The sequence below is a fragment of the Phascolarctos cinereus genome, unplaced genomic scaffold (genome assembly GCF_003287225.1).
Source record: "Phascolarctos cinereus isolate Bilbo 61053 unplaced genomic scaffold, phaCin_HiC Scaffold_4;HRSCAF=312, whole genome shotgun sequence".
Classification (NCBI taxonomy): Eukaryota; Metazoa; Chordata; class Mammalia; order Diprotodontia; family Phascolarctidae; genus Phascolarctos; species Phascolarctos cinereus.
The window spans coordinates 94468297-94480440 of NW_027555847.1; the positions used below are offsets into that span (position 1 = coordinate 94468297).

At 36.4% G+C, this 12144-nt stretch overlaps 1 protein-coding gene across 8 annotated transcripts in view; it reads right to left on the reverse strand.

Moving 5' to 3' along the window:
* MAP4 (microtubule associated protein 4) overlaps nt 1–12144 on the reverse strand; it is a 245428-nt gene that overhangs the window by 178445 nt on the left and 54839 nt on the right. The gene's annotated exons all lie outside the window — the stretch shown is intronic.

Below are 12144 nucleotides of genomic sequence, written 5' to 3' on the forward strand. Positions count from 1 at the left end.
TTGAGTGGTCTTTTAGCTTTTATTATTGTGGTCACTTTTTATACTGTTTTCCAAATTCAGCTTGACTTTATATCAGTTCATATGAATCGTCCCATGGTTCTCTGAATTCCTCATACTAACTGTTTCTTATAGCTCAAATAATATTCCATTATAAAATAAGACAATTTATTCTGCTATTCTCCAACTGAAAAGGAACTACTTTGTTTCTAGTTATTTGCTACCACAAGGAATACTGCGAATATTTTGGTACATGTTGGCCTCTTCTTTGTCTTTGACTCCTTTGTAGCACTGTATAAATTGTACAGAAGTATGTACATACGTAGGTGTTTTTAGATAGATAGCTTTACACAGGCCCATCGTTGGCATTTCTGGGTCAAAAGGTATGACTTTTAGTGACTTTTCTTCCACAATTGCAAACTGTTTTCAAGAAGGTTTAGATTATTTCATAGTTTCACCAACAGTAGGAATACCATTATTTTTAAGAAAATTTGCTATGACAATCCATCAAAGTTGGCAAGATTGCAACCACAGGAAACTGATGCACAATACTCCTACCATCGTATACTTTCCACTGAGAATTTTTAACTACCAGTAGTCCACATAATCTTAAGACACACAATTCTCTAACTGCTATTAGATATGCTGACAAACCAAACTGCATTAGGACACAACCCAAAAAGTAAGCAAACCACTGGAATGCTACTGAGGCCATGAGCCCTGTGGTGATTCGATTAACCGCCCTAAGCATACTGGTTCCTAGTCCTACATGTTCCATCAACTGAATACAACTTTAAAGAGAGGGAGGTTGGAAAAGAATAAACATTTATATAATGCCTACTATGTGCCAGGCATTATGCTAACCAATTTTTACAAATACTATCTCATTTGATCCTCACAACCACCATGCAAGGGAAGTGCTATTATTATCATCATTTTACAGATGAGGAAACTGTTACAGAGAGAAGTTAAGTGATTTGCCCAGGTTCACACAGCCGAGTGTCTGAAGCCAAATTCATACCCAGGTTTTCCTGACTTTAGCACCAGTGTTCTATCCACTCTACAACTAGCTGTCTTCAAGCCATGTTTATCATATCACGTTTATCATAATTTATAAGTAAGGGCAAAAGAAAAGTCAATTAGTGAAAAATCAGAATCCAAGACCAAAATTTACCAAAGTAAAATAAAGCAATGCAGTAACACCAGAAGACACTAACAATGAGCACAAACTCCCTAATGGAACCATAAATATACCTCTTAAGAGTCTTAAAAGAGCAAAAAGGTAATTCAAGGAGGAAATAAGGACAGAAATCAATACAGAAATTTAGAGTAGTCTCAAAGAATAATTTTAAAATGCAACCAGGAGACAAGATAATTTAGAATTAATGATGCTTAATCTCTTTGCAGCAGTGAGCAAACTGAAAAATGTCTAAAGATTTAGATACAAAAATGAGAGATTAAAAATACGAGAATAAAATCTAAAGAAAACAATATTAGATTGAGAGAATCTACACCAGGACTAGGCAAAAGGAGGTGAAAGAATGTTAGTATCAGATTGGTAAAAGCAAAACAAACCACAGGGATCTAGTAACGACTTAAAAAAAGGGAAAAAGTATCTGATGAAGAGAAAAAACAATCATCATCTCAAATAAAAGTGGACAAAACTCACTCATCAAACAGATGTGAGCAACAAAAAATAATAGATTGGAAAATAGAACTCAAAAGTAAGAACTCAAAAGTTCGGTAAATACAAGAAGAAAGAACAAGATTCACAAGAATTTCTGGGAACAACGGAAAGCAGTTTGGTGGAAAGTAGGTTTATAACATCAATTTAACTCAAGATGGAAAATGCTATCCGCATCCAGAGAAAGAACTACAGAGTCTGAATGCAGATGAAAGCATACTATTTTCTTTTTTTTTCTTTCTAGTGATTTTTTCATTTGTTCCAATTCTTCTTCCACAACATGACTTATGTGGAAATATGGTTAATATGATTGTACATGTATATCAGATGGATTGCTATCTTGGGGAGGCAGGGAAAAAAAATTGGAACTCAAAATCTTATAAAAGTGAATGCTGAAAACCATCTTTACATATAATTAGAAAAATTAAAATACTATTAAGTGGGAAAATTTTTAATCAACAATTTTTTAAAAGTAGTAGCTAGGTGGTGCAGTAGATAGAGCTCTAGCCTTGGAGTTAAGAGGATCTGAGTTCAAATCCAGCCTCAGACACTTAACACTTACTTGCTGTGTGATCCCAGGCAAGTCACTTAATCCCAACTGCCTCACCAAAAAGCAAAATAGAAAAACAAAAAGAAAAAGAAAAATCAACTTAAACCACGTACTACAAACAAGGCTCCTCATCTCTCGGCTCCAGGCCTTCCATCTTCACTGTCCCACATGACAGGAATGCTCTCCTGCCTCCCCTCAGACTACTGACCTCCTTGGCTTCCTTTAAGTACCAAATAAAATCCTACCTTCTCCAAAAAGCTCCACCTCCTCCCACTTCCAATACTTCCCCCTCTGCTATTCCCTATCTTCTAGGCAGCTTTGCATATTACTTTCTGAACACTGGCTTGCCCATTAGATTGGAAGTTCCTTGAGAACAGGAGCTTTCTCTTGCCTCTTTTCATATCTCCAGAACTTAGCACAGCTTCTGGTACTTAGTAGGTACTTAACAAATGTTTAACAAACTGATAACCACAATGAAATCCAAACTGACGAATGATTTATAATAAAGTCACACCATAAAAAATGACAACAAAACATCAGAGAGAAAACAATATTTTACAGCTGTGATCAGGATGGTAGTTTATAAAAGATGAAAGAGACCATTTCAGTTATATAAAATTCAACAGCTAGAATAAAATATATAGATGGAGAAAAATCTTTGTATCAAATATGTAATACAAATATAAAAACCTATAGTGAATTAACAGAACTATATGATGGAAGAACCATTTCCCAGCAGATAAGCAAAGGAGGTGATTTTTTTTTTAATGCAAACCAATGGGAAAATGTTATGAATCACTAATAAAAGAAATAAAAATTAAACCAGCTCTGAATTATCACCTCAAACTCATAAAGTCAGCAGAAATGGCTTTTAAAAAAAATCAGAGGGTTGGGGCAGGTAGGTGGCGCAAATGATAGAGCACCAACCTTGGAGTCAGGAGGACCCGAGTTCAAATCCAGCCTCAGACACTAACTAGCTAGCTGTGTGACCCTGAGCAAGTCACTTAACCCTCACTGCCTCAAACAAGAAAAAAAATTAGAGGGGATGTGAGAAAAGACACACAATTTTGCCATTAGTCACACTGTGAACTGGTCTGACTTTTGAAAAACAATTAAGAATTATGTTATATGAGCTACTCAATGATCTCACTATTAGGTTTATGCCTCCAAAAGCTTAATAAAGAAATTTTTAAAAATACAATTCTACAAACATTTATTAAGTGCCTACTATGTGCAAGGCCCCATATGTACCAAAATATTTATGTAATAACCAATAGCCAGGAACAAAGCATGTGCCTAATGATTAGAGAATGGCTAAACAGATAATGATATACAGACGTAACTGAGTAACACTCTGCAAAGCAGAATAACAAATACGAAGAATACTGAGAAACATATTAGAGAACTGTATAGACTTATGTAAAGCCAAGAAAACACACAAAAGGTAGAAATTTTTTTTTAATTTAGTAAAACAACACAAAGATACAAATAACCAATACAAAGAAATCATATCAAGGACACATTTGATCACAAAAGGAAATGAGCTGATCATATATTAAAAATAAGGGACAAGGTACTATACTAGTATTCACAAAACATGAAAGGAACTAGATGAAGCCTCAAATCTGTTGGCTAGATCGTCTATGTGACAACCTATTAAAAGACATAAAAAAGAATAACATGTAATAAGAAGATATGACTCTATACCAGAAGAAAAAAGTACCCAGGCTAATGAGCTCTTGAAATCATTTACATGGTACAGATTTCCTAAGTACTGAAGGAATACCTTTACAAATAACTAAATCATATCATTAAAATTCTACCACTTGTCAAATGCCTTCTACAGTACCACATATTCATTTGAAACAAATCAACTGAGGCAGCTAGGTGGAGCAGTGGACAGAGCTGCAGCTTTGGAGTCAGGAGAAACTGAGTTCAAATCCAGCCTCAGACACTTGACACTTACTAGCTGTATGACCGTAGGAAAGTCACTTAACCCCGACTGCCTCACCAAAAAGCAAAAAATAGATAGATAGATAGATAGATAGATAGATAGATAGATAGATAGATAGATAGATAAGCAAATAAATAAATAAATAAAGCAATTGTCAGGTTAATCGACAAGATATATTAAATGACAATGTAAGGATAGTATTGGGCTAGGCACACTGGGAGATAACAAAGGATAAAATACGAATATACCTCTCCCCTCAAAAAGTATGCAATCTAGTTGAAAAACACATCATATGTATGAAGTTCGAGTACAAAACCAGACCTGTCACACAGCAATATATAGAGTGGTTCATATGCATAACTGTTATGGATTCAGAGATCATTGACTTAATCACTGGTTTCTAGAAAGCTTTCCTTTCCTTCCTTTAAAGAGGATTTTGCAGGAGCAGCTAGGTGGCACAGTGGATAAAGCACTGGCCCTGAAGTCAGGAGGACCTGAGTTCAAATCCGGCCTCAGACTAAACACTTGACACTTACTAGCTGTGTGACCCTGGGCAAGTCACTTATCCCCAATTGCCCCCCCAAAAAAAGAGGATTTTGCTATTAGCTACAGCTTTGACACTGGAATCACTAGAGCTAAAATGACCCTTGAAGGTCAAATATCCAGTCCAACACCTCCCACCTGCCACAGAAATCCTTCTGGAAGATCTTGAACATTTCAAAGTGATTTTCACAAACCACCAGGAGAATGAAAGGAACAGAGAAGGGCAAAGCCCAATTTAAAAAAAAAAAAGTCTACAAACCCTAAGTCAGTGAAGGACTTTGATTCCTTGAAAATTATGAGAACATCATATTCAGGAGATAGTTAACGAATACCTAGAAAAGGTAATAATGAAGGCAAAAAGCCAGAACTCTCCCCACTGCGCCACCCGCTCGATCTCAGCCATCTTGGGACATCTCTTACCTGCATAGTGTGGGACTAGTCACATCCCCTGAATCTGTCTCTGACCCATAAAATTAGAGTTTGGACAGGAAGGCCTCCAACTTTCCAGCTCTAGGTCTATGATACTATAGAATTGGGATGCTTGCTTAGCCTAGAGAAAATATGATAGAAGCTGTAATTTGAACAACTATAACATGAAGGAAGATCAGGATTAAATTTATTTTGTTAACCCCAAGAGGGCAAAACTGCTAAGAACTGCAGACAAAAAAACTGGAAAGAGGGGGCAGCTAGGTGGCGCAGTGGACAGAGCTCAGGAGTCAGGAGGACCTGGGTTCAAATTCTGCCTCAGACACTTGATACTTACTAGTTGTGTGACCCTGGACAAATCACTTAACCCTGAATTGGAAGGAAGGAAGGAAGGAAGGAGAGAGAGAGAGGGAGAGAGAGAGAGAGAGAGAGAGAGGAGAGAGAGAGAGAGAGAGAGAGAAAGAAAGAATTGCAAAGAAGGAAAGAAAGAAAGAAAGAAAGAAAGAAAGAAAGAAAGAAAGAAAGAAAGAAAGAAAGAAAGAAAGAAACAAAGAAAGAAAGAAAGAAAGAAAGAAAGGAAGGAAGGAAGGAAGGAAGGAAGGAAGGAAGGAAGGAAGAAAGGAAGAAAGGAAGAAAGGAAGGAAGGAAGAATTGCAAAGAAAGAAATTTAGTTTTGATAGAAAAAAAAATCTTCCGAAGATTTGAGTTGCCAATCTAGGGCAGCTAGGTGGCGCAGTGGATAGAGCTCTGGCCCTGGAATCAGGAGGACCTGAGTTCAAATACAACCTCAGACACATAACACTTACTAGCTGTGTGACTGGGCAAGTTACTTAACCCCAACTGCCTCACAAAAAAAAAAAAGAGTTGCCAAAAGTGGAATGAATTGCTTTAGTAAGTCATGGATTCCTTCACTGGAGGTCTGCAATCAAAATTTGAGTATCCACTTATCAGATACATCAAATATGAATTCTTTTTCAGAATGAACTAGACAGCAGCTGAAATCCATTCCAACTCTGAAATACAGAGATTCCAACAGGTCATCCAACATCTCCTATTACAGTCAATTCTGCTGTAACAGGACATATGAACTCCCCAAAAGCCAGTCACAAAGTATTTATGAAACACCTATTATGTCAGGCATGGGGCTAAGAGCTGGCAATACCAAAGAGGGAAGAGACAGTCCCTGCCCCCCTCAAGGATCTCACAATCAAATAGGGTATACAAGCAAACAAATATGTACAAATAAACTATACACAGGAAAAGTAGGAATTAAAAGGAATGCCTTGGAATTAAGAGGGGTTGGGTTGCCTTTAGGTAGGATTTCATTTGGTACTTAATGGAAGCCAGGAGAGGCAGTAGATGGAGATGAGGAAGAACATTCCAAGCATGAGGGATAGCCCTAGAGAGATGCCCAGAGCCAAGGGATGGAGCATTTTGTTCAAGGAACAGCAAGAAGTCCTGTATTGTTGGATCAAAAAGTACTCCCCTCCCGGGGGGAACTAGGTTGCACAGTGGATAGAATACTGGCCCTGAAGTCAGGAGGACCTGAGTTCAAATCCAGCCTCAGACCAAGTACTTGACCTTACTAGCTGTGTGACCCTGGGCAAGTCACTTAACCCCAATTCCGCGGGCCCCCCCAAAAAAAAGAGCATTCCCCCAGCAGGGAATATAAGGTGTAAGAAGACTACAAGGGTGAGAAGAGTTTATGAAGGGCTTTGAACATCAAACAGAGAACCTGTATTTGATTCTGGAGGTGACAGCAAGCCACTGGAGCTATTGAGGAGAAGGAAGAAGAACACATGGTCCAACCTGCTTTTTAGGAAAAATCAATTTGTCAGCTGAATGGAAAATGGCCAGGGATAATCCTGGACAGCACTAGGATTACGGCACTATCAGAGGAGAGAGAGGTATATCCAAGAGATATTGCAAAGGTTAAATCAACAAGCTTTGGCAAAAGATTGAATATGGGCTGGAAGAGAGTGAAGAGTCAAGGATGACACCTAGATCACCCTTGACAGACTAGGAGGATAGTATTGCTCTGAACAGTACTAGGGAAGTTGGGAGAAGGGAGTTTGAGAGAAAAATAATGATAAAAAATAAAAGGCTCTGCATAATTGTGCAATAAAAGCCACAGAACTCATGCGGGAAATGGAATCAATGTCACAGCAAAAAAAAAAAAAGGAGGCTATTAAAAATGTTAACACAGTTTTAAACATGACTAAGGAGTACATGAACATTGCAATAAAAAAAAAATGGCTAGATCTGGCCTGTTCCATTTGGCCTGGGCTGCATGAGTACACTGGGCAGTCCACAACTCTGTGGTACTTTTACTAAAGAGCCTCCTTTTGCAACAGCAACATTACTTTATATGTTATAATTCAAACCCAGCTAAGCCCTTGAATTTTATATTCTTTGACTACGGAGAACAACTAATCACCAGTTCCAAAATAACCTATCATATTTTAAAAGGCTCTAATTAGATTATCTCTTTTCCTTTTGTTTAATAGGTTATATTCATACATGCTGTATGAATAAAATCATAGTGGCCTAAATTCCATCAAAACCAACTTAATATTATAAATGGGAAATAAATGGCCTAGGTGAATTGCTCCTACAGGCCATACAGGTTCTACCAAAGAAACAACTAGAAGCTGGGTTTCCAAACTATTCAGTGCTTTTGTCACTCAACAATACTACCTATATTCTCCAAACTTTTCATCATTTCTGCTGTTTTTCTTTGGCTAATCTCCAATTTCACCAGCTCCTTCTGAAATGTAGTAATATAAACAGGGCTGAGTGATCTAAGGAAGCCTGATCAATCCAAAGTATTTCCCAGCTCTTCCTGTAAACATTCATAAGAGGAACTCCAGAGTCTCATGCATCATTCAACAGAATCCTATTAAGAACCCTCCAAGTGCCAGCCTCTCTCCACCTACTTCCAGGCTTTGGCTTCTAGCTTCTGCAACCATTAGGCACAACCATGACCTCCAAGCTGCAATCCTTTCAAAGTGCATAGTCATATTCCACCCCTACACAGTAAAGACTCTCAAAATTACTAGTTTTACAAGGCAAATATTACTATTTAGATTGTAAACTCCAAGAGACAAAGCATTATATCCCAGCTAAACTGTGCTTCACCCAGCACAGTGCTCTACCTAGTTGTTTGATCATTTTTTCAGTCATGTCCAACTCTTCATGATGTCATTTGGGGCTTTCCTGGCAAAGATACTGACGTGTTTTGTCATTACCTTCTCCAACTCTTTTTACATATGAGGAGACTGAGGTAAGCAGGGTTAAGTGACTTGCCCAGGGTCACCCAGCTAGTACGTGTCTGAGGCACGATCTGACTCAGGTCTTCTTGACTCCAGGCCTAGTGCTCTACCCACTATACCACCTGTCCTCATCTACACAAAGAAAATATTTAATGCCTACAAAACTGAATTAAAATTTGATCCTTCCTCATCACTCACACAGTAAACACTCTAATACTTTTCCACTCCATGTCACGATGCCTTACTTTTCAAGCCAGCAGCCTCTATTCTGATTTTCTCATACCTTATCATTATAAGAAATATAAAGCCAAATTTTGTATATTCATCCATTCAAGCTGCCTCTCCAGAAAAAAATGTAGGGCACAAAGCAATGTTGCAATAGCTTCTTTCCCTCTCTCCAATGGGATTAACAGTGCTGGGAAAGGGAGATCTGGGAAATATCCTTTTCATAAGACCACTATGCCTAACATGGCAATTATTCTCTTGAACCCTGTCCACTACAAAATTTCTAGCAAGTCACAATGAAGTTTATATGACTAAAGAAACAGGTGTAAATTGGGCCTCACAGATCTCCGCTACCAATGAGCAGAATTAAGCCTAAATCTTAAATCATTTGCATTCATCAACAGCTTGCTATTCTTGAAAAGAACTATCCAACTGAAAGAAACAAGGTCTCTGGTACTGAAGCTATTAACACAAAGGACTGAATAGATAGTTATTTGTCTGAGCACACATGGAGGATTCTACATTGAATGGGAAGTTGGACCAGATGACCTCTAACGTACCTTCCAAATTCTAAATTCTTTGAGATATTAAAGGCAAAAAATGTCATTTGAACTTTGATTGCCATAATAATGTAACTAAAGATATACTACATTATTACTTTACTACACAGAATGACAAACCTATGCCATAGTCCAAATCAAACAATATTTGGCAATGCTAAATTTAAGCCTCAAACAGTGATGAAATCATTAAATATTTTATGGACACTGACCAAGTCTTCAATTGTCATTTGTACCTTGCCTAAAACCCTAGAGTTTCCAACTTCATAAGAAGTGATATAGGATCTTAAGCACCTTTTAGAGAGGCAAGCTTCTTTAATTAAGAGATTATAACTGAAGCAATGAAAATAGACAAGACTGCCAAAGAAAAGAGTGTAAAAAGGGGAGAGATGAAAGGTGAAGGATAAAATATTAGGAAGGGAGAAAGAATAAGTCAGTGCCAGTGAAAGAGAGAGAAAGAATGAAAAGCCAGAAAAGATCAAGAGAAGTATAATGCCAAGAAATCAACCCAAGAGCGAAGAGAATATCTAGGACAAAGAGCTAATTATCAATATCAAGTACCAAGTGAATAAGAATTGAGTAAGTAACAAACATTTGTTTATTAAGCCCCTTAGGTTTGACAAGTGTAAACATATGTTTTGGGGATAAGAATTTATTATTTGATAAAAAACTGTTGGGAAAGCTGGAAAGCAGTGTAGCAGAAATTGGGCATAGACCAATACCGTACACCATTTACCAAGATAAGATTAAAACAGATAGATGATGTAGAAATAAAGGGAGATATTATAAGAAAATTTGAAAAACATGGAACATATGGTAATAGACTTATATATGAACAATTTATGAATAAACAAGAGATAGAGAGCACTCTGAAGTGTAAAATGGATAGTTTCAATTAAAAGGCTTTGTACAAATAAAACCAACGTAGCCAAGATCAGACAAAAATTGGGGGGAAAATTTTATAGACACTTTCTCAGATAAAGGTCTCATTATCTCAAACATATAAAAAACATTATCAAATTTGTAAGAATAGAAGTCATTCCCCAGTTAATACATGGTCAAAGGATATAAACAGGCAGTTTTCTAGATGAAGAAATCAAAACAATTTACAGTCATATAAAAAGGCTCTAAATCATTATTGATGAGAGAAATGCAAATTAAAACAACTTCCAGATGTCATTTTATACCCATCAGACTGGATAAAATGATAGAAGAAAAAAGCAACAAATGTTGGAGGGGATGTGGAAAAAATGAGACACTAATTCACTATTGGTGGAACTATAAACTGGTCCAACCATTTTGGACCATTCTGGAATTATGCCCAAAGAACTATTAAACTGCCTATACCCTATGACCCAGCAATTACTACTATTAGGTCCATTTCCCATGATGACAAGAGAAAAAGGAAAAGAACTTATGTATTCTAAAATATAGAAATTCTCTTTGTGGTGGCAAAGAAAAGAAAATTGAGGGAATTTCTGTCAAATTGGGAATGGTTAAACAAATTGTGGTATATGATAATGATGAAATACTACTGTGCTTTAATAAATGATGAGCTTGATAATTTTAGAAAAAGATGGAAAGATATGCACAAAATAATGAAGAGAGAAATGAGCAAAACCAAGAGTACATTATATACAGTACCAGCAATATTATTCTAAGAATATCTTTGAGCAAACAAGTAATTCTGAATATCATAAATGCCCCATTTAACTACAAAGGACCTACGAAAGATACTACTTACATCCAGAGAAAGGAATAATAAATAGAAGTATGTATAGTATGTATTTATACACACACACACACACACACACACACACACACACACACATACACACTATTTGTATCTAATGGTAGTCATCTTGGTGGAGAGGGGTAAAATTGCATGATAACTGTATTATACATTTAAAAGTAAAAGCAAGTTATACATAATAGATTTGCAGTTTCATGTGCAGTCCTCTTCTATTCTACTTTGTTACAGAAATGTTTGTTTTATTTCTTAAATTCAGAATTTTTTTAAAAAATAGTGAAAGAAAAGTGTTTTGTAATGGTGTTCATTTTAGTTCCTCAGTTGGTTCTGTAGGTAGACTCCTAAATATTTTATAATGTCTACAATAACTTTAAATGGAATTTCTCTATCTCTTACTATTGGGCTTTGTTGGTAATATATAGAAATATGGATGATTTATGTGGGTTTATTTATAGCCTGCAACTTTGCTAAAGTTGTTTATTATTTCAAGAAGTTTTTTACTTGATTCTCCAGGATTCTCTAAGTCCATCATCATATCATCTGCAAAAAATGACAGCTAATTTACTTATTCAGTGCTATACCAACCAAACTACCAAAAAATCATTTTATAGAACTACAAATAATAACAAGTTTCATTTGGAATAACAAAAGGTACAGAATATCAAGAGAACTAATGAAAAGAAATGCAGGGGAAGGTGGCCTAGCCATTCCAGATCTTAAATTGTACTATAATTCAAAACTACTTGGTACTGGATAAGATATACAGTGGTAGGTCAATGGAATAGATTAGGCATGCAAGATACAACAGTCAATCATTATAGTAATTTACTATTTGTTAAACCCAAAGACTCCAGCTTCTGGGATATGAACTCACTATTTGACAAAAACTGCCGGGAAAACTGGAAAAGAGTATGGCAGAAACTAGGTATAGACCAAAATCTCACGCCAGATACCAAAATAAAGTCAAAATGGGTTCATGATTTAGATATAAAGACTGATACTATAAAGCAAACTGGAAGAGCAAGGAATAGTTTACCTGTCAGATTTATGGAGAACAGAAGAGTTCATGACTAAACAGGAGATAGAGAACATTACAAAACAGAAAATGGATAATTTTAATTACATTAAGTTAAAAGGTTTTTGCACAAACAAAGCCAATACAACCAAAATTAGGAGGGAAGCA